Source organism: Bubalus bubalis, chromosome X (genome assembly GCF_019923935.1).
Source record: "Bubalus bubalis isolate 160015118507 breed Murrah chromosome X, NDDB_SH_1, whole genome shotgun sequence".
Lineage (NCBI taxonomy): Eukaryota > Metazoa > Chordata > Mammalia > Artiodactyla > Bovidae > Bubalus > Bubalus bubalis.
The window spans coordinates 57,479,847-57,506,229 of record NC_059181.1 but is presented as its reverse complement, the minus strand read 5'-3'; the positions used below and the strand labels follow the sequence as shown (position 1 = coordinate 57,506,229).

Below are 26,383 nucleotides of genomic sequence, written 5' to 3'. Positions count from 1 at the left end.
CGGACCTTTGTTGGCAAAGTAATGTCTCTGCTTTTCAAATGTGCTATCTAGGTTGGTCATAACTTTTCTTCCAAGGAGTAAGCGTCTTTTAATTTCATGGCTGCAATCACCATCTGCAGTGATTTTGGGGCCCCCAAAAATAAAGTCTGACACTGTTTCCCCTGTTTCCCCATCTATTTCCCATGAAGTGATGGGACCAGATGCCATGATCTTCGTTTTCTGAATGTTGAGCTTTAAGTCAACATCTTCACTCTCCTCTTTCACTTTCATCAAGAGGCTTTTTACTTCCTCTTCCCTTTCTGCCATAAGGTTGGTGTCATCTGCATATCTGAGGTTATTGATATTTCTCCCGGCAATCTTGATTCCAGCTTGTGCTTCTTCCAGTCCAGCGTTTCTCATGATGTGCTCTGCATATAAGTTAAACAAGTAGGGTGACAATATACAGCCTTGATGTACTCCTTTTCCTATTTGCAACCAGTCTGTTGTTCCATGTCCAGTTCTAACTTTTGCTTCCTGACCTGCATACAGGTTTCTCAAGAGGCAGGTCAGGTGATCTGGTATTCCCATCTCTTTCAGAATTGTCCACAGTTTATTGTGATCCACACAGTCAAAGGCTTTGACATAGTCAATAAAGCAGAAATAGATGTTTTTCTGGAATTCTCTTGCTTTTTCCATGATCCAGCAGATGTTGTTAATTTGATCTCTGGTTCCTCTGCCTTTTCTAAAACCAGCTTGAACATCAGGAAGTTCACGGTTCACATATTGCTGAAGTCTGGCTTGGAGAATTTTGAGCATTACTTTATTAGCATGTGAGATGAGTGCAATTGTGTGGTAGTTTGAAACTGCCTTGCACCTTATGAAGTTGCCCTCTTCATTTTGTAGTCTCAAAGATCCTTTTCAGTTTGGACAATTTCTTCAATATCTCTGCCTCCCAACACAGAACCATTTGTGCAAGCTGTAAGAAATTGCAAGTAAGTAGAACAAATAAGCTATACATAGAAAAATATCTCAAAGACATTTTTTTAAAAAAGACTGGAAACTCGGGGCTGGTGCACTGGGATGACCCAGAGGGATGGTATGGGGAGGGAGGTGGGAGGGGGGTTCAGGATGGGGAACACGTGTACACCCTTGGCAGATTCATGTTGATGTATGGCAAAACCAATACAATATTGTAAAATAATTAGCCTCCAATTAAAATAAATAAATTTATATTAAATAAAAGAAATCCTGCCAGTGTGATAATGCAATAAAGTAAATCAAAGTCATGAGAATTGGAAAATAAAGAATAAAACAATTACTAAACAAGAAAAAAAAAGACTGGAAGGAAATATACCTAAATGTTTCAAAATCTAAATGAGTAATTTTCTCTCTACCTTATTCTAGTTTTCAAATTTTCTACAACAAAGAGGTAATACTTTCATATGAGGTGAAAAGCAAATGTTACTTTAAAACCCCAGCTAGTAGAACTATAAAAGCACTCAGAGGTGAGCCACAGGGCAAACAGTCCTACACATCTAGGTAGCCATGGCACCATGGGACACAAAGGAAAGATTAAATTATATTTAATATACACTTTGAAAGAAGGCAGATAATTCTACAATCTATTTTAAGAAGTATTCTATAAGGAGTGTTAAATTTTAGAGAAAAAACCTTGGCACTAAAAGAGGTTATATGGAAAATTCCCTCTTGGGATTGACATACACAGACTACTATATATAAAAAGATAACCAACAAGGACCTACTGTGTAGCACAGGGAGCTATACTCAATATTCTGTAATAACCTATATGGGAGCAAACTTCAGGAGACTGTGAAGGACAGGGAAGTCTGGCATGCTAAAGTCCATGGGGTTGCAAAGAGTTGGACATGACTGAGCAACTGAACAACAACATATGAGAAAAGAATCTAGAAAAGAAAGAATATATGTATATGCATAATTGATTCATTTCACTGTACACCTGAAACTAACACATTATAAGTCAACTATACAATAAAACAAAAAATAAAGAAAATTCCCTTATGCAGAACTGCGCTTGCCCCAGGAAGCTCATTTCCTTGAGCAAACAAGACTTCACTGGAACACACAAGAGAATCATGGGAAAATCACAACCCTCATTAGATGTCTTCCATCTTGACCTTGAGAGTGGACATCAACATGCAGGTGGGGCTAACAGAGGTTAACATACAAAGGACTCTAGGAAGGACAGAGCATCGTGGAGTGGTGCTAGGGCAGGGTTGGAGAGATTTGCATACAATAGCTGTAACCAAACCCAAGTCAAGCAGACCTTCATTTCTGAGCTGTCATTCATCCTGTACCCTCAAAACATATGCACTCTCACATTCTCAATCCCTAAAGGGCATAAGTCTGGTCGAGAAGGCTGAGTCCAGACCTGGCCCAAATGAGTTAAGTGTCTGAATGAGTATTCTTATCAGTGATCTAAAAATGGTGATTGAGATGATGCTCAATAAGCTTGCTGATAACACTGAAATGTTTGCGTTGTTAACACCTTAGGAGATAACCGGGGATTAGGAACACATATAAACCCAAGTACATTTAAGGAAATACTTGATGAAGCACAGTTAAGTCCTTTGTGCCATAATGGAGTCATATCTCCATAACAAGCAGAAATATAGTGTTATCAGAAACATTATGTGAAAAAGCCCACATTTGCTACATTTGGCTTTGGTAAGACCCCTTGATTTAAATGGTACTCAAAATTTTTGAGGGAAATGAATGGAAGTTTATTAATCATAGGATTAATAGGATTGTTAGGCATTAATTATGTGCCAAACACTATGCTTTAGGTGTGTTCTCTTATTTTCAAGTATGCTTCGGTATGAAATACGCCAAAAGATAAAAGTTATAGGCAAATTTTACCAAATGGTTAAAAAGTAAATTGCATGCACACAAAAACTTGCACATAAATGTTTTTAGAAGCTTCATGCATATTTGCTAAAACTTGGAAGCAACCAAGATGTCCTCCAGTAGGTGACGTGTGGATAAATAAACTGTGATGCATTCAGACAATAGGATATTATTCAGTGATAAAAAGAAATGAGCTGTCAAGCCTGAAAAGACATGAAGGATGCCTATTGCTATGCCTATTGCTAAATGCCTATTGCTAAGTGAAAGAAGTCAGTCTGAAAAGGCTGCATACTGTTTGATTCCAATTATGTGACATTCTGGAAAAAGCAAAACTATGGAGACAGTAAAAAGACTGGTGGTTGCCAAGATTTACAGAGAAGGGAGAGAGGACTAGGTTGAGGACAGAGGATTTCTAGGGCAACAAAACTACTTTGTATGATACTGTGATAGTGGATATATATATTATATATTTGTCTAAACTCACAGAATGTACAAGACCAAGAATGAACCCTAATATAATCTGTGGGTTTTGAGTGATTATGAAGCATCAATATAGGTTTACTGATTGTAACAAATGTACAATCTATTGCGGGATATTGATAGTGGAGGGGGCTGTGCATGTGTGGGATTAGGGGGTAAATGGGAATGCTCTGCATTTTTGGTCAATTTTGCTGTGAACCTAAAACTGCTCTTAAAATAAAGCCTATTAAAGTTTTTTTTTTTTTTAAGTAAAAATATTGTGTAACCACTAAGCAGATCGGGAAACAGAATATTATTGTCACCCTTGGCTGGATCCATACTCTCTTCCCTTCCATTCCCCCCAGAGGTAAACACTATCCTGACTTTGATGCTAATCATTTGTTTTCTTTTCTTTTTTTTGCTGCACTGCCACAAGCAGGATCTTAGTTTCCTGACCAGGGATCAAAGCCATACCTCCTACAGTAGAAGCATGGAGTCTCAACCACTGAACCACCAGGGAAGTCCTATTTTGCAATTTATAAACGTATCAAATCAACACATTGCACACATTAAAGTTCCACAGAATTATATGTCAATTGTATCTCAATAAAGCTGAGGGAAAAGTATCATTCACAAGGTCTCTGGAAATGAAATACTTGGGTATAAATCTGGCACAACATGTACTGAATGTGTATGTTGGATGGCTCTATTGAAAAGCAGGAGTGAAGAGGACAGCGATGGAGATGGAAGGTAAGCAAAGGGCAGCCTCTGCCAAACCATCTGCCTCATCCGAGGGAAGTACCTTGCCCCTAGTACACGTCATGGATAATACTCTGGTGCTTACCTCTGCTTCTACTTACCTGGTCTTCATTTCTGTACTCTTCCTCAGAACATGTTCAGTCTTGACTGCTAAATTATCTATTTGCACAACATTGCTCCATAACAAAAAGGCAAGGGAGAAAGGGAAAAACATACCCAGCTGAATGTAGAGTTTCAGAGAACAGCAAGAAGAAATAAGGCCTTCTTAAATGAACAATGCAAAGAAGTAGAGGAAAGCAATAGAACAGGAAAGACTAGACATCCCTGCAAGAAAATTGAAAATATAAAGGAAACACTTCATGCAAAGATGGGCATGATAAAGGACAGGAATGGTAAGGAACTGACAGAAGAAGAGATTAAGAAGAGTGACAAGAATACACAGAACTATACAAAAAAGGTCTTAATAACCTGGATAACCACAATGTTGTGATCACTCACCTAGAGCCAGACATCCTGGAGTGTGAAGTCAAGTGGACCTTAGGAAGCATTATTACGAACAAAGCTAGAGGAGGTGATGGAATTCCAGCTGAACTATTTAAAATCCCAAAAGATGATGCTGTTAAAGTGCTACACTCAATATGTCAGCAAATTTGGATCCAACTCAGCAGTGGCCACAGGACTAGAAAATGTCAGTTTTCCTTCCAATCCCAAAAAAGGGCAATGCCAAAGAATGTTCAAACTATGTACAACTGAGTTCATTTCACATGCTAGCAAGGTAATGCTCAAAATCCTTCAAGCTAGGCTTCAACAGTATGTGAACCGAGGAATTCCAAATGCACAAGCTGGATTTAGAAAAAGCAGAAGAACCAGAGATCAAATTGACAACATTCGTTGGATCATGAAGAGAACAAAGTCCAGAAAAACATATACTTCTGCCTCATTGACTATGCTAACACCTTTGATCGTGTGGATCACAACAAATTGTGGAAAATTCTCTGAGAAACCTTTATGTGAGTCAAGAAGGAACAGTTAGAACCATACATGGAACAACGGACTGGTTCAAAATTGGGAAAGGAGTATTAAAGGTCTGTATATTGTCACCCTGCTTATTTAACTTTTATGCAGTGTACAGCATATGAAATACCAGGCTGGATGAATAACAAGCTGGAAACAAGATTGCTAGGAGAAATATCAACAACCTCAGATATGCAGATGATACCACTCTAATGGTAGAAAGTGAAGAGGAACTAAAGAGCCTCTTGACGAAGGTGAAAAAGAGAGTGAAAAAGCTGTCTTGAAATTCAGCATTCAAAAAACAAAGATCATGGCATCTGCTCCCATCCCTTCATGGCAAATAGAATGGGAAAAAGTGGAAGCAGTGACAGATTTTATTCTCTTGGTTTCCAAAATCACTGCAGATGGTGATTGCACCCATGAAATTAAAAGACACTTGCTCCTTGGGAGGAAAGTTATGACCGACCTAGACAGTGTATTAAAAATCAGAGACATCTCTTGGCCAAATAAGGCTGAACACTGAAGAAATGATGTTTTCATATTGTGGTACTGGAGAAGACTCTTGAGAGTCCCTTGGACAGCAAGGAGATCAAATCAGTCAATCTTAAGGGAAATCAACCCTGAATATTCATTCAGTAGAAGGACTGATGATAAAACTGAAGCTCCAATACTTTGGCCACCTGATATGAAGAGCCAACTCACTGGAAAAAACCCTGATGCTGGGAAAGATTGAGGGCAAAAGGAGAAGGGGGCAGCAGAGGATGAGATTAGATAGTGTCACCAACACAATGGACATGAATTTCAGCAAACTCCAGGAGATAACAGAAGACAGAGGAGCCTGGCATGCTACATGATGGTCCATGAGGTCACAGAGTCAGACATGACTTAGCAATGGAACAACCACAAGCTGCATAACAAATTACCCCAAAACTCAGTGGCTTAAAAACAATAATCCGGACTTCCCTGGTGGCCCAGCAGCTAAGACTCTGGGCTCCCAATGTAGGGGACCCAGGTTAGATCCATGGTCAGGGAACTAGATCCTGCACGTCCCAACAAAGATCAAAGATCCCAAGTGCCGCAAGTAAGACCTGGTGCAGCCAAATAAGACATTTTTAAAAATAATAATAATAGTAATAATAAGCATGGGAATTCCCCAGTGGTCCAATGGTTAAGACTTCATGCTTCCAGTGCATGGCACATAGGTTCAATCCCTGGTCAAGGAAATAGGATCCACAAGCCATGTGGTATGCCCCCTCCCACCCCGCCAAAAAAACAGTAAGCATGTACTTAGCTCAGATACATGGCTTAGCAAATGTATTAACAGACTGAACTCAGATTGTATGTGTGGAGGGGAGGTATAGGGGGTGGTTCCTGTTTTTCACTGGGCTCACTCTACTTTCTGGGAATAGGTTAGCTGCAGCTTATCTCAGATAACCTCTCCTGATACTGAGGTAACTCTGCCTCATATGTATTTCATCCTCCAGCAGGCTAGCCTGGGCATGTTCTCAGAGGAGCAAGAACAGAAGAAGATACATGCAAATGCTTTTTAATGTCTCTGCATGCCTCACATCTGCTAACATGCCATTGGCCAAAGAAAGTCACATAGCTAAACTCAGAATCAAGGGGCACAGAAATATACTCAATTTCCACAATGAGAGGAGCCTCTACGCTCCTTGTCAAAGGGTATGGATACTTGGAGGAGTTATTCACTGGAGCCGTTAATCTACTAAAACATCAGTGTCAGACTCTCATCTTTGGTACCCACCTTTGCCTCAACACATTTGTGACCTCTGTCATCATTCCTGGACATAATTTTTTCTAATGATTTTTATCATTTTTTTAATTCCTAGCATGCATCTGGCACCTTACATACACAAACTAGAAGCCATAGCAACCTGATCGCTGAGTCAATGTCTATTTTACAGACAAGTCAACAGAAATCTTCCCTGGTGGCTCAGACGGTAAAGCGTCTGCCTGCAATGCGGGAGACCCGGATTTGATCCCTGGGTCAAGAAGATCCCCTGGAGAAGGCAATGGCAACCCACTCCAGTACTCTTGCCTGGAAAATTCCATGGACAGAGGAGCCTTGTAGGCTACAGTCCATGGGGTCGCAAAGAGTTGGACACAACTGAGTGACTCCACTTCCACTTCAGAAAACCCATAAAAACATGTACAAAATAAATAGGCAGATTTCAGTTTCAAACAGAATGTTTGTAAAGGAATATTCCTTTACTCTGCGTTATTACTAACAGTGATTATCAATTAATTTTTTATGATGTAGTCATAATTTTTAATGCCTTCCTATGATATCTTCCTTGGTTTTTACCCTCTTAGTTTTGTGCTTTTAATTGTACTTAAAGTCACTTGCCCTATCCAACTTAATCTCCTTTTAATAAAATATTTACTTGGTTCTAAAATACATACTTGATTGATTTTCCCACCAAATTCATAGGTGGAATTTGTTTGGACATCATTTTTATAACACATTATCATTGCTCCTTCTAATACATTCCTCCAGGATTGGTTCTAAAGCTGGTCTTAGAGCCCATAGAGATGTCAGGGCCACTTTCATTTCATTCTCAAAGCTCTAGACTCTGCAAAGCGGTTGGCCCTGCCTGGGTTGGTCTAGCTGAGTGAGAGTAAGAAATAAATGCCACAGATGTCTGAGCATTCTGATTTGCACTGTACTCTGTCTTGATATTGCTGAGCTTCCAGAAGCTTCCGTGTGAGCTTACTTCTCTCAGACTTGCTATTTACAACTGTGTGTCCATTGGTGAGGTTCTTTGGGGGATCCAGAACCAAACACCTCCCTCTGTTATTGGAAAATACTACCAATTTTTTTTTTTTTTTGGCTGCGCTGGGTCTTCTTTGCTGCATGTGGGTTTTATCTAGTTGCAGCAAGTGGGGGCTACTCTCTAGTTGCAGTGTGTGGGTTTCTCATTGCTTCTTATTGTGGTGGCTTCTCTTGTTTTGGCTCACAGGCTCTACAGTGCAGGCTCAGTAGTTGTGGTACAGGGTCTTAGTTGCCCCGAGGTATGTGGAATCCTCCAGGACCAGGGATCGGATCAGTGTCTCCTGCATTGGCAGGCAGATTATTAACCACTGGACCACCATGGAAGTCCACTGCTGATTTCTAGCTGTATATCTGACTATGCTAACTTATTTGTGTGTTCTTTAGTTCAATTATGCACAACAACTGCACATTATCTCTTTCCATCAGAACTAAATTGTTGATTTTCCTCAGTGTTATGAATTCATGATTCCTCTGTGTGTGTGTGTGTGTGTGTGTGTGTGTGCGTGTGCGCGTGCACACACACTCAAGTCGTGGGCGGCCCCATGGACTGGAGCCCACCAAGCTCCACCATCCATGGGATTTTCCAGGCAAGAATACTGGAGTGGGTTGCCATGGCCTCCTCCAGGGGAATCTTCCCAACCCAGGGATTGAACCTACATCTGTTGTGTCTCCTGCATTGGCAGGCGAATTCTTTACCACTGTGCCACCTGGGAAGCCCTAAAGGGATCTAAAATACTATGGTTGTCTTCTTCCCATGCCAACTGACCCTCAACTATTGACCTTGCTTTCAGTAAATACTTCATGTTGGTGAGCCTTGTGTCTCAAGCTGAGCACCCAAAGTGTATACTAAAGCCGCATTAGAAATTGGATGGTGGGACAGAGCCCCAAGCTCAATCTATGAAATAAAAGCTGAGTAGAGATTAAAGCTGGGTCAATTTTGAGTTAAAAGAGACAGATACCATGACTAAGGCTTCCCAGGTGGGGCTAATAGTAAAGAATCCACCTGCCAATGCAGGAGCTGAAGAAGACTCAGGTTTGATCCCTGGGTTGGGAAGATCCCCTGGAGAAGGGCATGGCAACCCATTCCGGTATTCTTGCCTGGAGAATCCCATGGACAGAGAAGGCTGATGGACTGAAGTCCACGGGGTTGCAAAGAGTCAGACACAACTGAAGCAACTTAGGACACACCATGACTAAGCAAGGAATGTATGAGAGTCCCAGTTTGGGGCCCAGTCCCAGGCAAAGTTGATAGGATATAGCATGAAGGTAAAGTTCAGGAGTCTAGGTGATGTTGTATGTTGTGTTCTCTAAGAAGCAGACTCTGAGACGGAGTTTAGCATGTAGGATACTTATTAAAGAGTGCCCTTGAAAATGTGAATGAAAAGTACTGCCATCATATCAGTAAACAAAGGATGTCACAACCATCAAGCCACTATAGCTGCCCCCCTACTCATGGTGAGCACTGAGGGAATTCAGGATGGAGACAAAAGGACTGGGCAGCCCTCTGCCAAGCTCTCAGCCATGGCAGCCACCCCTGAGGGTGCACCCTAAGGGGACTCAGGATGAGAAAGCACAGGCTCCAGATGGCTAAGATGTGTATCAAAGGACTGATTCAGTGAGCCTAGACTCTTCCATCTTCCTATACATAGCAAAGTGCTAAATTCCTGAACTTGAGATATCTTTGGTTTTCTTTAACAGTTATCTTTTGAAGTTCTAACTGTCCAGTCATTGTTGCAGAAATTGCTATATATCCTGGCTCCTTCCTGGTCTCTTCTGAGCAGTCCCTAAGAGTTATCTAAGAGGCTGTGACCCAGGCTTAAGCCCTCAGTTTTGTCTACCAAATAAAATGTAATTCTCAATTTTACGTTGTGCATTTTTTCAGTTGACACAAACAGGAACAAAAAGGGAAGAGAGAAGAACTGGGCAGAGAGAGAAGTCAAGCTACAAAATAGACCCAACAACCTCAACCAACCTTATGAGGCATGGTGGAGATAAATGGACCCTCAGAGTTGTCCTGGGCTGGGCCAAAATGACCAGGACATATATTCCCACATCCATCCATCATCAGATGCGAGCCTTGAGCAAAGCTGCCTACCCACAGAGTACGCCTAGCAACTGGGCCAACAAGCTCATCCCTCTTCTTCCTTTAAGAGGCATAAGTCACTGATCCTGGAAGCTTGCCTAAGTCAATGTTAAACACAGGACCCCTGAGCTCAGTATCTGGTGGCAATTCTGCTATATTCCTTTCATTCATCTTGGAGATTGCAGTTCATTTTTTTCATCATTTTTGTCCAGTCTGATGTATTGTTGGAAAATCATGACATAATCTTTCAGAGATAAATATATAAAGCTTAACACATTGCGGCAATTTAAAAACATGCTGTATTAGAGTTCTCTAGAGAAATAGAACCAACAGCATATATATGTAAGGGCAGGGGCCTCAAACCCCTGAGCTGTGGATGAGTGCCAGTCTGTGGCCTGTTAGAAACTGGGATGCACAACAGGAGGTGAGCAGCAGGTGAGCAATTGAAGCTTCCTGCCACTTCCCATTGCTTGTATTACTGCCTGAACCATCCCTCCACCCCCTGCCCAAGAAAAAATCATCTTCCATTAAACTGGTCCCTGGTGCCAAAAAGTTTGGGGACTGCTGTGTTAGGGAACTGTTAACGAAGACTGCCCACCTTGGCTTGATGACAACCACTTGCCTGAGTAGTCTCACAATGGGAGGTCCCAATAAGGAACATGGTGCTGCCAACAAAAACTAACCAGGAGAATTTGGGAAGGGCCAAAAAGAGTGAGGCCTTCCCAGGTGGCTCAGTGGTAAAGAATCTGCCTGCCAATGCAGGAAACACAGGTTGGATCCCTGGGTTGGGAAGATCCTCTGGAGAAGAAAATGGAAACCCACTCCAGTGGGAGTGGGTTCTTGTCTGGGAAATCCCATGGACAGAGGAGCCTAGTGGGCTACAGACAATGGGGTTGCAAAGAGTTGGACACAACCGAGCAACTGAGCATGGTAGATTAAAATTAGAGGTTTGGTGTTAGTGGTAAAGAATCTGCTGGCCAATGCAGGAGACACAGGTTGGATCCTTGGGTCAGGAAGATGCCCTGGAGGAGGGCATGGCAACCCACTCCAATATTCTTGCCTGGAGAATCCTATGGACAGAGGAGCCTGGCAGGTTACTGTCCATAGGGCTGCAACGAGTCGGACACTTCTTAGTGACTAAACAACAACAAAAAGATGGAGGAGATGCTAGCCCACAATATTGTCCTACCACTCTCCAAGAGCCCTTCTTGCTAGAATCCACCTGGGCTGAGTGATGCATATGCTACCAGGCAGGACCCTGAGTCAGACCAAATATGGGCACAAGCAAGATGATTGGCCAGAGACAACCCGGAAACTAACACTGTCACCATAAAACCCGAGACTGCAAGTCTCATGGCAGAGCAATTCCCCTGGGTTCTCTTACCTTGCTGCTCTCTGCCCAGGCATCCTTTTCCAACAAGGTCTCTTGCTCTGTCAACACATGTGTCCTCAGACAATTCATTTCTGAGTGTTAGACAAGAGTCCATTCTTGGGCTCTGGAAGGGGTCCCCATCCTGTGGGGATACACAGATACACATATATATGAAGAGATTTATTATAAGGAATTGGCTACTGCTCTCTGAAAGAGCTGAAGACTCAGGAAAGCTGGTGGTGTAATTTAGTCCAACTCCAAAAGCCTGAGAACTAGGAGCACCAAGGGTGGAGAAGGTTATGTCCAACTCAAGCAATCAGGCAGGAAGGACCGAATTCTTCCTTCCTTCATCATTTTGTTCTATTCAGGTCCTCAGTAGATGGTATGATGCTCATCCACAGTGGAGAGGGCAAACCATTTTAATGAGTTCACCAATTCAAACGTTAACTTCATATGGAAATATCCTCATAGAAACAGTCAGAGATAATGTTTAGGCAAGTATCTGGTCACTCCATGATCCAATCTAGTTGACACTTGAAATTAACCATCACACATGTCCATAAATTCTTTGATTCTCCTTCCCTTGAAGTGTACAGCCTCTGTCTCCTTTCGGTGATCTGGGGTGGGCTTTTGATTGACTTGTAATCAACAGCATGAGGAGAAAGTGATGCTGCATGTTTGTGAAGCCAGGTCAGAAAAGGTGATGCAGCTTCTACCTTGTTCCCTGGGACACTAACCTCAAAGCCCTGACTCACCATGAAAAAGATCTAGCCTACCCCGAGGCCACCAGTCTGTGCAGTAGCCCAGGCCACATGGAAAAGACACAGGGCAGAGTTCTATCAACATCTCCAGCTGAAGTCCCAGCCAACAGCCAGCATCAATAGGCAAACCCAAAAATGGAGATGCCTCCCCATGACTCCAGTCTTTGGGACTAGTCTTTGAGTTACCTTAGGCTAGTCTTCTCAGCTAAGGCCCCAGACATTGTGGAACAAATGGAAATGATTCCCACTATACTCTGTCAGAATTCGTGATCCACAAAATTAGTGGGCAGAATAAAATGGTTACTGTAAGCCATTAAGTTTGGGGGTAATTTGTTACTGAGCAATGGTAATCAGGGCTTCCCTGGGTACTCATATGATAAAGAATCTGACTGCAATGCAGGAGACCCAGGTTCAATACCTGGGTTGGTAAGATCCCCTGGAGAAGGGAATGGCAACCCACTCCAGTATTTTCACCTGGAGACTTCCATAAACAGAGGAGCCTGGGAGGTTACAGTCCACGGGGTCACAAAGAGTCAGACATGACTGAGCGACTAACACACAGTGGTAACCAGAGCACATAAGACACGAAGTTTCTTGTGATCAATTCTCGGGTCTGTCCTTGCACTCTTACAGAATAGGCTCTCGTGCATCTTTTGGCTCTGCAGAAATCTGGAAACGACCTGGAGAAATTTTCCCTTTTGGAGAATTAGAAAGGAGAATTTCTTGATTAAAAGCATCATTTTTAGGAGGTCACTATGTGCTTTTGATTCAAGAGGCGAGTATATGACAACTGAATCTAGGTCATCCGAAAAAGTCCAAAAGTTAAGATGACTCAGAGAGGGGGACAAATTAGTCATCAACCACAGTTTAGTTGCTGATCCTAAATGAATGTTTTATCATTTAATCTTGTTTCTGTGCAGTTTGTGTGTATTTTTACATCAACTAAATATAAAATACAGGTTGGTCCAGTTGTGTTAGTCATAAAATATATCAAGTGGTCTTAGTTAAATAGTTTTAAAGCTTAGAATTTTCTCTCTATAAGATAACCTCTTTTAGTTAATGTTTCGAGACACACTTGAATGAGCATTGCATATCAGTGTTCAAGAAATTTAAATGAAAGTTCTTTTATCTTCACAGTAGCTAGGATAATTTCTCTTGCTAACAAATAGAAGTGAGGAATTCCACTTGAGGATTTAATTAGAATGTAAGAACTCATTGAATCGAAAGAATTGAAAAATACCATCTCCAACAGATCAAGACTGTGGCTGATGTGAAAGCACTGCCTCTTGAAAGTTTAAAGCCAGGCTTTCCTGGGGTTCAATGTGATTGACAGTCTATGGACTGGATGAGTGAAAATATCTACTTTATTACCCAGAATGTCACCCAACAGATACTTTAGGGAAACTGTTAGAGATCATGTGCCAGAAATATCCCTCACAGCTTCCACCTAATCTCTAAAAAGCTTTGTGGAACAGTCAATTTCACATTCAGGTCTACTGTTTTGTTTTAAACCCTTAAAGTCATCAAGTTTTATTAAATGTGAAATCTGTGTGTTGCAAATAATTTCTTTTCCAGTTTGATTGAAATTTACACAGTTCTAGTGTGGAAATGACTTTGGAAATAGCCTCAAGAATACTGTGGTAAGATGAGCTGAAGGAAGAAAATCTCAAAGAGATATTTCCTATTACTCATGCAGTGGGCACCATTTGCTCCTGAGGTCACAAGGCTGAGAAAAATTAAAAGAGAAAATATGCATTGAAGTCTTAAAGATGGCAGGAATTGTTATTACCAGAGAGAAAACTAAAGCCCTGCCACAGACCACATAATCAGGAAGCACCAGGGCCAAACTTTGAACTTGGGCATCTTTCATTCCCTCTCGGCCCCTTCATGGATCACAGCCTTGTCATGGCAAAGGAGCTTGTATAACTCAATGATGCTATGAGACATGCCATGCTGGGCCACCCAAGACAGATGGGTCATAGTGGAGAGTTCAGACAAATCATGGTCCACTGGAGGAGGAAATGGCACCTCACTCTAGTATTCTTGCCATGAGAACTCCATGAACAGTATAGAAAGGCAAAAAGAAGATGAGCCCAAACACTACTGAGGAAGAGCAGAGGGCAATTACTAATAACTCCAGAAAGAATGAAGCAGCTGGGCCAAAGCAGAAATGATGCTCAGTTGTGGATGTGTCTGGTGGTGAAAGTAAAGTCTGATGCTGTAAAGAACAATATTGCATAGGAACCTGGAATATTAGGTCCTTGAATCAAGGTAAATTGGACATAGTCAAACAGGAGATGGCAGGATTTACATTCATATCTTAATCAGTGAGCTAAAATGGACAGGAATGAGTGAATTTAATTCAGGTGACCATTATATCTACTACTGTGGGCAAGAAGCCCTTAGGAAAAATGGAGTGGCCCCCATAGTTAACAAAAGAGTCCAAAATGCAGTACTTGGATGCAATCTCAAAAATGACAGAATGATCTCAGTTTGTTTCCAAAGCAAACCATTCAACATCACAGTAATCCTAGTTTATGCCCCAATCGTGATGCCAAAGAGGCTGAAGTTGATTGGTTCTATGAAGATCTACAAGACATTCTAGAACTAACACCAAAAAAAAAGATGTCTTTTTCACCATACAGGGTTGGGATGCAAAAGCAGGAAGTCAAGAGATACCAAGAATAACAGGCAAGTTTGACCTTGGAGTTCAAAATGAAGCAGGGAAAAGGCTAACAGCGTTTTGTCAAGAGAACATGCTATTCACAGCAAACAGTCTTTTCCAACAACCCAAGAGATGACTCTATACATGGACATCACCAGATGGTCAATACCAAAATCAGATTATTTTCTTTGCAGCCAAAGATGGAAAGGCTCTATACAGTCAGTAAAAACAAGACCTGGAGGCTGACTGTGGCTCAGATCATAAGCTCCTTATTGCAAAATTCAGGCTTAAATTGAAGAAAGTAGGGAAAGCCACTAGGCCATCCAGGTCTGACCTAAATCAAATCCCTTATGATTATACCGTGAAGGTGACAAATAGATTCAAGGGATTAGATCTGGTACAGAGACTACCTGAAGAACTATGGAGAGAGGTTTGTGACATTGTATGGGAGGCAGTGATCAAAACCATCCCAAAGAAAAAGAAATGCAAGAAGATAAAGTGGTTGTCTGAGGAGACTTTACAAATAGCTGAGAAAAGAAGAGAAGTGAAAGGCAATAGAGAAAGGGAAAGATATACCCTACTGAATGCAGAGTTACAGAGAATAGCAAGGAGAGATAAGAAGGCCTTATTAAATGAACAATGCAAAGAAATAGAGGAAAACAATAAAATGGGAAAGACTAGAGATCTCTTCAAGAATATTAGAGATATCAAGCGACTATTTCATGCTAGGATGGGCATGATTAAGGACAGAAATGGTAAGGACCTAACAGAAGTAGAAGAGATTAAGCAGCGATGGCAAGAATACACAGAATAACTATACAAGAAAGGTCTTAATGAGCAAGATAACCATGATGGTGTGGTCACTCACCTAGAGTCAGACATCCTGGAGTGTGAAGTCAAGTGGGCCTTCAGTTCAGTTCAGTTCAGTCGCTCAGTTGTGTCCGACTCTTTGCGACCCCATGAATTGCAGCACGCCAGGCCTCCCTGTCCATCACCAACTCCCGGAGTTCACTCAAACTCACATCCATCAAGTCATTGATAGAATCCATCTATCTCATCCTCTGTCATCCCCTTCTCCTCCTGCCCCCAATCCTCCCAGCATCAGAGTCTTTTCCAATGAGTCAACTCTTCACATCAGGTGGCCAAAGTACTGCAGTTTCAGCTTTAGCATCATTCCTTCCAAAGAACACCAAAGGCTGATCTCCTTTAGAATGGACTGGTTGGATCTCCTTGCAGTCCAAGGCACTCTCAAGAGTCTTCTCCAACACTACAGTTCAAAAGCATCAATTCTTTGGCGCTCAGCTTTCTTCATAGCCCAACTCTCACATCCATACATGACCACTGGAAAGACCATAGCCTTGACTAGATGGACCTTTGTTGACAAAGTGGCTTAGGAAGCATTATTACGAACAAAGCTAGTAGAGGTGATGGAATTACAGCTGAACTCTTTCAAATCCTAAAAGATGATATTGTTAAAGTGCTACACTCAATATGTCAGCAAATTTGGAAAACTCAGCAGTGGCCACAGGACTGGAAAAGGTCAGTTTTCACTCCAATCCCAAAGAAGGGCAATGCCCTAAATGTTCAAACTACTGTACAAGTGTGCTCATCTCACATACTAGCAAGGTTATGCTCCAGATTCTTCAAGCTAAGCTTCAGAAGTACATGAACTGAGAATGTCCAGATGGACAAGCTGGGTTTCAAAGAGGTAGAGGAAACAGAGATCGAATTACCAACATTCATTGGATCATTGAGAAAGCAAGTGAGTACCAGAAAAACATCTACTTCTGCTTCATTGACTATACTAAAGCTTTTGACTGTAAGGATCACAAAAAACTGAAGAAAATTCTTAAAGAGATGAGAGTACCAGATCACCTTACCTGTCTCCTGAGAAACCTGTGTGTGAGTCAGGAAGCAACAGTTAGAACCAGACATGGAACAATGGACTGCTTCCAAATAGGGAAAGGAGTATGACAGACAAGACTGCATATCGTCACCCTGTGTATTTAACTTATATGCAGAGTACATCATGTGAAATGCCGGGCTGGATGAATCACAAGCTAGAATCAAGATTGCCAGGAGAAATAGCCACAACCTCAGATATGCAAATGATACCACTCTAATGGCAGAAAGTGAAGAGGAACTAAAGATCTTCTTGATGAAGGTGAAAGAGGAGAGTGAAAAAGCTGGCTTGAAACTCAACATTCAAAAAACTAAGGTCATGGCATCTGGTCCCATAACTTCATGGCAAATAAAAAGAGGAAAAGTGGAAGCAGGAAAAGTGGCTTTTATTTTCTTGGGCTCCAAAATCACTGCAGATGGTGCCTGCAGCCATGAAATTAAAAGATGCTTGCTCCTTGTAAGGAAAGCTATGACAAACCTTGATGGCATATTAAAAAAAGCACAGACATCACTTTGCCAACAAAGGCCCATCCAGTCAAAGCTATGGTTTTTCCAGCAATCATGTGTGGACGTGAGAGTTGAATCATAAAGAGGCTGAGCACTAAAGAATTGATGCTTTCAAAGTGTAGTGCTGGAGAAGACTCTTAAGAGTCTCCTGGACTTCAACCAGTCAATGCTAAAGGAAATCAATCCTGAATATTCATTGGAAGGACCTATGGTGAAGCTGAAGCTCCAATACTTTCGCCACCTGATGCGAAGAGCCAACTTATTGGAAAAGACCCTGGATCTGGGAAGACTAAAGGCAAAAGAAGTGGGTGGCAGAGGATGAGATGGTCAAATAGCATCAGTGACTTGATGGAAGTGCATCTGAGCAAACTCCAGGAAATAGTGGTGCACAGAGGAGCCTGGCATGCTGCAGCCCATGGGGTTGCAAAGAGTCGGACATGACTTAGGAATTGAAAAACAACTGCCTGTCAGAGCACAGCTTATGGGAGGAGGGGGGGAATGAGGCCTAGAAAGAATAGGAAACAGTTGAATATAGAAGACTAGTGTGGACAAAATATATCACTTGTCATATCAGGAAACAAAGGATGTTGTGGCCATCAAGCCATGAGCCTTGCAGCAGCCCCAGACTGTGCACCCAAAGGGGATTCAGGATGGAGAAAAAGAGGGTACTAGCCCAAGACAGTTAAGGCACATATGAAAGGAATGATCTCAGTGAGCCCAGACTCTTGCCTCTTCCCATACATATGTTGTTGTTCAGTCACTCAGTCATGTCCAATTCTTTGTGACCCCATGGACTGCAGCATGCCAGGCTTTCTTGTCCATCACCATCTCCTGGAGCTTGCTTAAACTCATGTTCACTGAGTCAGTGATGCCATCCAGCCATCTCTTCCTTTGTTGTCCCCTTCTCCTCCTGCCTTCAATCTTTCCCAGCATCAGGGTCTTTTCCAATGAATCAGTTCTTTGCATCAGGTGGCCAAAGTATTGGAGCTTCAGCTTCAGCATCAGTCCTTCCAGGGTTGATTTCCTTTAGGATTGACTGGTTTCATCTCCTTGCTGCCCAAGGGACTCTCAAGAGTCTTCTCAGGCACCACAGTTGAAAAGCATCACTTCTTTGGCACTCAGCCTTCTTTATGTCCAACTCTCACATCTGTACTCGAATACTAAATGTCATATCCTGTCCTACCACCCTGCATGAAACAGCCCATCACTCCTTGAGGATCAGAAGAGATGGAACCTTACTTACCAACTTAATATTTTCAAGTGTACAGTTTAGTCGTGTTATGTAACCAACTTCTAGGACTTTTTCACCTCACAAAACCAAAGTTCTACATCTATTCATCAACGTCTCCCCAATTTCCCCTCCCCTCAGCCCCTGGCAGCCACCATTCTGCCTTCTGACTCTATAAATCTGACTACTCTAGATACCTCAGAAAAGTGGGATTACACAGTATTTATCTTTTGGTGACTGGCCTATTTCACTTAGCCACTTAGTCCTCAAGGCTATGTCTGCTGTCCACCTTATAACATGTATTGGAATTTCCTTGTTTTTAAAGGCTAAATACTACTCCATTGTATGAATATATGGCATTTTGTCTATCCATTCACTTGTTGGTGGACATTTATATTGCTTCCACTTATTCTCACCGCTTTTAAAAATTAGTGTCACCACCGGCTCACGGAAAAGAATAACCCACACTCTCTGACCTGCTTCCTACAGCGCACTGTCATCTGTGTGTCAGAGGCCAACCCTCCTCCCACTTTCTCCTATACCATCCCTCCTGTGTCTCCCTTCCTTTCTTACCCTCACATACATCCCTGCTCCCTCTCAACCAATCCCGGTTCTGGGCCTTTCATTTTATTAATGTATTTTTTTAATTATAGCTGAGATATAATTGGCCTATGAGTGTATGCATGCTAAATCACTTCAGTGGTGTTGGACTCTTTGGACCTTTTGCACTGTAGCCCACCAGGTTTCTCCGTCCATGGATTCACCAGGCAAGAATACTGGTGTGAGTTCCTATGCCCTCCTGCAGGGGATCTTCCCAACCCAGGGATTGAAACGGTACCTCTTATATCTCCTGCATTGGCAGGTGCGTTCTTTACCACTAGCACCACCTGAGAAACCCATAATTGGCCTATCCACCATTGTGCAAATTTTTTTTCCAAAGTCAGTTCCCTTTATTAAATGGTCATTTTTCACAGGCCAGAAATACAAAATAAAAGTAGAAATAGGCCCCGGTTAGGAGCTACAGACCTGCCCTCACAGGACCCCTGCCTGCAGCAACTTGTACAGGACAAGCAGCAGATACATCCCAAAGGTCAGGAAGGCAGGAGGCGCCCTGGGATCCAGCCCTGCCCTGCCCCCCAACACCCAATGTCTCCCCAGATTATAAAGAGCCATCTTCTGAAGCCTCAGAGTGAGACGCCTCCCCTGAGGCCCCAGGGAAGTGCAGGCTAGCAGGAAAGCTTGTTCATATGGCACAGAATCCAAGGACTACATTTCATAGGAGAAAACGGGTACCAAAACACAAGTGGGGAGACTGCGGCTTGGACGGGGCAAGCCCCAGGAGACAGAATCTTCTTCCTCTCTATTCATCAGATCCTGAGGCAGAGTCTTCTGAGCTGGGGAGAGTACTGGCTAGTTCCTCTTCTTCAGAGTCCTCTTCTTTTTGCTCTTGTTCTCTCCGGAAAAGCTCTCGTCACTGGACGCAAACTCTTTGCTCTTGAAGCTCTCGCTCAGCTGCCTTGATGAAGACTTCGATGATGAGCCCCTGGAGGGTATGGATTTCTTCTCCATCTTCACCTTGACTTTCTTCTTCTTGGACTTATCCCTCTTAGAGCGCTCTCCCCGGCCCCCTTCATATTCTTTTATGGCTTTTTCATATTCCCTCCTGACATCCTCAGCCTTGTGATCCCACTCCTCTTTCTTCTCCTTGGGCATTCCCTTCCAGATTTCACCAGCCTTCTTGGAGAGATCCATGATACTGATGCCCAGATGGTCTGACTTGATCTTCTCTCAGCTGGCATTGAGCCACAGCATGTAGGCAGACATGGGCCTCTTGAGGGCATTAGGGTCTTTGCCCTTCTTTACCTCCATGGGCTTCTTGCGGCTCTTGCAGTCCTTGGCCATTTTAGCCTTTTTAAGCTGCTTCTGTTTCTTCTCTTCCCGGTCACTGTCACCCTCCATTACTGGAGGAGCTGGCAGAGGCGTTGCTGTCAAACTCCTCTGCCACGTCTTCCTCCTCTTCACCCGGGTTGAATGACTCATCACTCTCTTCTCTGGAGTCATCGCTGCTGTCATTGGCATTCTCCTCCCAGATCTTGCCCTCCTCCTTCATCCGCTCCAAGTAGGCATTGTGCTGGTCTTCCTCCGAGTCAGCATATTCATCGTAGCTGGGGTTCATGCCCTCTTTCAATCTTCGGTTTTTGATGCTGAGTTTCTTGGCGTTGACAAAGTCGAACAGCTTTCCGTACTCCTCCCTCTCAATGCTGCTGAAGGTATATTGGGTGCCCTGCTTGGTCTCAATTTCAAAGTCAAAGGAATGCGTGGTGGTGGTACCATGGGCAAAGTTGACAAAGGAGATCTCGTCGAAGCAGGTGTGCACGGGCAGCTTGTGGATGTAGATAAAGCCCCGCTCCAGGGGGTACAGCAGCCCTGAGCTGGCCTTGTGGGAGCAGGTGATGCACTGGGCCCCCAAGTGCCCTTAGAAGTTGTCGGGGACCGTGATCTTGTGGTTCACCAGTGCTTTCATGACCTGGCTGACCATCTCATAGAGGGATCCCGACATGTTCTTGGTGAGCTGCCCCTCGAAGGGCTTCTTCACTTCCTCCTCGTTCATGTTGAGCATCAAGGAGATGTCCTCATCCTTGGAGAAGAGGAGGATGAGGAAGTGGTAACGGGTCTAGCCCTGCTTGATGTAGGGGTCCGGGCTGATCACAAAGAACATCTGGCGCTGGTCCTTGTGGGGCAGCAGGAAGAGCCACAGCACCTTGGTGTAGGGGATCTTGTCGTCGAAGGTCTTGCATGCAGGTGCAGGGAGGTGGGGTAGATGCGGATGTTACAGTGGCCTCAGGGAGTCAGACACTGCAGCTCCCGGAAGATGCAGATGGCGTCTCCGGTGACCTGGATCATGTCCACCTTTGACAGTACATTCTGGGAGAAGGCCTCGTCGGGGTCCACATTGTCTTCCTGGGTGGACAGCACCTAGAAGCACACCTCCATGAGAGAGACCTCCGCGTCATCATTCTGGTGGAATTCCAGTGTCACCTCATTCTTGCCTGTGGTGTACTGGGACACATTGCTGAGAAGGATCTCGAAGACTGGCTGGTCTCCAATGTTGAGGGAAAGCAGCTGCCCACAAAACTTCACGGTTCCCCAGTTCCAACCCTTCACACATAGGTCCTTCTCCATTAGCTCCAGGCAATAGTGAGTTTTTAAGAAATCAGAGAGTTTCTCAAATTCCAATTCTCCGAAGCTATCGTACTTGTAGACATGGCCATTCCTCATGAGCATTTTAAGCCCATGGCTCAGAGCTATCCAGGGCCAGATGCCTTCTGTCAACTCCCCGGCCTGGATGTTGTCCACATTGCCCGTCTTACTGTTCTTAAAGTTGATGCCCTGGCGGTTCAACCTCAGCCGACTGTCATTCATGGAGCCTTTCACCTCCTGATACACATCATTGAACTCCAGGGTTTCTGCCATGCTGACCTAGCCCTATTGGTGCCCGCCAAAACTCCTGGGTGGGCATGCAGTTGCAAGGCGTGCTGGGGATCTCCTTGAGCTGGAGCCTCGCAGCTGCTGGCACCCAAGCATTGGGAGCCCAGGAGGTGGGGTGCACAGTGGGCAGGCAGGGGATGGTCCGGGTCACTGGGCAGGCTCTTCCTGCATGTGCAGCCCCACATCCTGCCACCCATTGTGCAAATTTCAGGTGACAATGTGTCTGTTTGATACACTTACATGTTGCAATATGATTACCACTATAGCATTAGCAAACACCTCTATCATGTCACATAATTGTCATTTCTATTTATGGTGGGGAAAATTAAGATCTAGTTTCTTAAAAGGGAACTCTGGTATACTGGTGGGAAGGTAAATTGATGAAGCCACTTTGGAAAACAGTATGGAGATATCCAAAAAACTACCATATGATCCAGTAATTCCACTTCTGGGTATATATCCAAAGAAAATGAATATGCTAATTCAAAATGATACAATATTATTTAGCAGCTCCATTTCTGAGTATTTTTCTGAAGGAAAAAAACACTAATTTAAAAACATACATGTATAAAATAAACAAGGTCCTACTGTATAGCATAGGGAGCTATATGCAATATTCTGAAATTAACCATAATGGAAAAGAACATGAAAAAGAGTATAACTGAATCCTTTGCTGTATACCAAAAACTAAAACAACATTGTAAAGCAGCTATACATCAATAAAAATAAGAAAATAATGCACCCTTAAAAGAGAAAAGATACATGCACCCCAATGTTCATAGTAGCAATATTTGCAATGGCCAAGATGTGGAAGCAACCCAAGTGTTCAACAACAAATGAATGGATAAAGATGTGGCATATGTTGTATATGTGTAGTGGAATACTACTCGGGCATAAAAAAGAATGGATTTTTGCCATCTGCAACAACATGGGTGGATCTGGAGGGTATTATGCTCAGTAAAATAAATCAGACAAAAGAAAATGCCATATGTTGTCACTTGTATATGGAATCTAAAAAATAAAGCAAGTGAATGAATATAACAAAACAGAAATAGACTCACAGATATAGAAAACAAACTAGTGGTTACCAGTGGGGAGAGTGAAGAGGGAGGAGCAAAATAGGAGTAGGGGACTAAAAGATACAAACTAGTATGTGTAAAATAAACAAGCAGGACTTCCCTGGTGGTCCAGTGGTTAAGAAACTGCCTACCAATGCAAGGTACACCAGTTTGATTCCTGCTCCTGGAAGATTCCACACGTTGCAGAGCAACTATGCCTGGGCACACAGCTACTGAGCCCATGCTACAGAGACTACTCCACAACAAGAGAAGCCACAGCAATGAGAAGCCTGCACACTATAACTAGAGAGTAGCCCCTGCTTGCTGCAGTTGGAGCAAATCTGAGTTCAGCAATGAAGACTCAGAGCAGCCAAAAATAAATAAATGCAAAAAAACAAATATACTCATTAAAAAATGCATAAAAATTAAGTTATGAGGATATACTGTGTAACACAGGGAATATAGCCAATATTTTATAACCTAAAATAAGCTATAAAAATTTTGAATCACTATGTTGTACATCTGAAATTAATATTGTAAATCAATTCTACCTCAATTTAAAAAATTAAAAACATCTAGTATCTTAGCAACTTTGAAGTTTATAATGTAGTATTGTTGATTGTAATCACTATATTGTGTGGGCCTTTCATTTTAGACACCATACTCTAACCCTGGGCTTCTGTAAGACTGTCACTGTTTCTTTTTTGCTGAGAAACACATCATACCCTGTACCAGCTTCCAGTGCTGCTGGTTCCTAAGCCCGAAGGTACAGCTAGAGCTTTTCCAAGTCAGTAAATTCTCCTATATGGCCCCCTGCTGCCACCTGCTGGCTGTAGTTATTATTGCTTCTATGAGCCTGTTTCCTAAGGGGTTCAGTTCATTTCAGTCGCTCCCTCCCGTCCGACTATTTGCGACCCCATGGACTGCAGCACGCCAGGCTTCCCTGAGCTTGCAGAGCTCCAACTCCCAGAGCCTGCTCAAACTCATGTGCATCGAGTTGGTGATGCCATCCAACCATCTCATCCTCTCTCGCCCCCTTCTCCTCCTGCCTTCAATCTTTCCCAGCATCAGGGTCTTTTCCAATGAGTCAGTTCTTGGCATCAGGTGGCCAAATATTGGAGATTCAGCTTCAGCATCAGTCCTTCCAATGAATATTCAGATTCGTTTGATCTCCTTGCAGTCCAAGAGACTCTCAAGAGTCTTCTCCAACACCACAGTCCAAAAGCATCAATTCTTTGGTGCTTAGCTTTCTTTATGGTCCAACTCTCACATCCATACATGACTACTGGAAAAACCATAGCTTTGACTAGATGGACCTTTGTCAGCAACGTAATGTCTCTAAGGGGTTAGCCCTTCCCATATCATCATCCATCATGGGATAAAATTTCCAACTACTTACAATTTTTTCCCTTCAGTATTTTCACCCTGCCCCGCTTTTAAAAGAAAGACCATTTAGCGAATCCATGTTCAGGTTACACATACTCTCATCAAATCAGATCAGATCAATCACTCAGTCGTGTCCGACTCTCTGCGACCCCATAAATCTCAGCACGCCAGGCCTCCCTATCCATCACCAACTCCCAGAGTTCACTGAAACTCACGTCCATCGAGTCGGTAATGCCAACCAGCCATTTCATCCTCTGTCGTCCCCTTTTCCTCTTGCCCTCAATCCCTCCCAGCATCAGAGTCTTTCCAATGAGTCAACTCTTCGCATCAGGTGGCCAAAGTACTGGAGTTTCAGCTTTAGCATCATTCCTTCCAAAGAACACCCAGGGCTGATCTCCTTTAGAATGGACTGGTTGGATCTCCTTGCAGTCCAAGGGATTCTCATCAGCCTCATCAACATACAGAGAAAAAAAAACTCTCTGTATTTGGTCATTTCATTTTGCAAAGGGACAGAGAAAGTTTCCAAAATGTTTATCAGCTCTCCTTATCTCCCTGGAAGCAGTTATATTATAATTAAATAAGTTGAACTATGGGTAAGTCTACAAAGTCCCAAGTTTTCTTTGAAACTCATTAAATGTTTCAAAAATCTTTTGAAAACATTTCAAAATAAAACAAGATTGTTTTTTGTTAACACAGACATAAAAATGAAACCTGTAGAATTACAAGAACCACTTTACAGACTGTTGGTTCATTTTGAAATAAGGTCACCCAAGAATGGAGAGTAGATCTTCTGCTTACGGATAAAACTAATTTGTGAATGGGCAAAACTGAAAACACATAAAGGTCCAAGCTCAAGTACTGGGAGTAAGGGATTAAAATTGTGTTCCTAACTATATCTTTATACATTATAAAATGTTTATTTCACCTTCTCCCTGGCTTCCTGCTTTACCTTCCCACTTCACGTTGGACTGTCTCCAGCACATGTACATGATAGACATCCATCCTGTCATGACAGATGTGGTCAATGACACTGGATATATTTTTTAAGGTCAGTGTAAGGATGAAGGAGAGAGGTGGGTGTCAAAGTTGATGATAGAGTCAGAGTAATGCCAAAGAATGCTCAAACTACTGCACAATTGCACTCATCTCACACTCTAGTAAAGTAATGCTCAAAATTCTCCAAGCCAGGCTTCAGCAATACATGGACTGTGAACTTCCAGATGTTCAAGCTGGTTTTAGAAAAGGTAGAGGAACCAGAGATCAAATTGCCAACATCCACTGGATCATAGAAAAAGCAAGAGAGTTCCAGAAAAACATCTATTTCTGCTTTATTGACTATGCCAAAGCCTTTGACCGTGTGGATGACAATAAACTGTGGAAAATTCTGAAAGAGATGGGAATAGCAGACCACCTGACCTGCCTCTTGAGAAACCTGTATGCAGAACAGGAAGCAACAGTTAGAACTGGACATGGAACAACAGACTGGTTCCAAATAGGAAAAGGAGTACGTCAAGGCTGTATATTGTCACCCTGCTCATTTAACTTATATGCGGAGTACATCACGAGAAACGCTGGGCTGGAAGAAGCACAAGCTGGAATCAAGATTGCCGGGAGAAATATCAATAACCTCAGATATGCGGATGACACCACCCTTATGGCAGAAAGTGAAGAGGAACTAAAAAGCCTCTTGATGAAAGTGAAAGAGGAGAGTGAAAAAGTTGGCTTAAAGCTCAACATTCAGAAAACTAAGATCATGGCATCTGGTCCCATCACTTCATGGCAGATAGATGGGGAAACAGTGGAAACAGTGTCAGACTTTATTTTTTGGGGCCCCAAAATCACTGCAGATGGTGATTGCAGCCATGAAATTAAAAGACGCTTACTCCTTGGAAGAAAAGTTATGACCAACCTAGATAGCACATTGAAAAGCAGAGACATTACTTTGCCAACAAAGGTCTGTCTAGTCAAGGCTATGGTTTTTCCAGTGGTCATGTATGGATGTGAGAGTTGGACTGTGAAGAAAGCTGAGTGCCGAAGAATT

The 26,383-nt window shown here is 42.8% G+C and overlaps 1 pseudogene; it reads right to left on the bottom strand.

The window, feature by feature from the left end:
* Positions 1–19,769: 19,769 nt before the first annotated feature.
* On the bottom strand, positions 19,770–21,883 carry LOC102404758 (annotated as a pseudogene).
* Between the last annotated feature and the right edge of the window lie 4,500 nt (positions 21,884–26,383).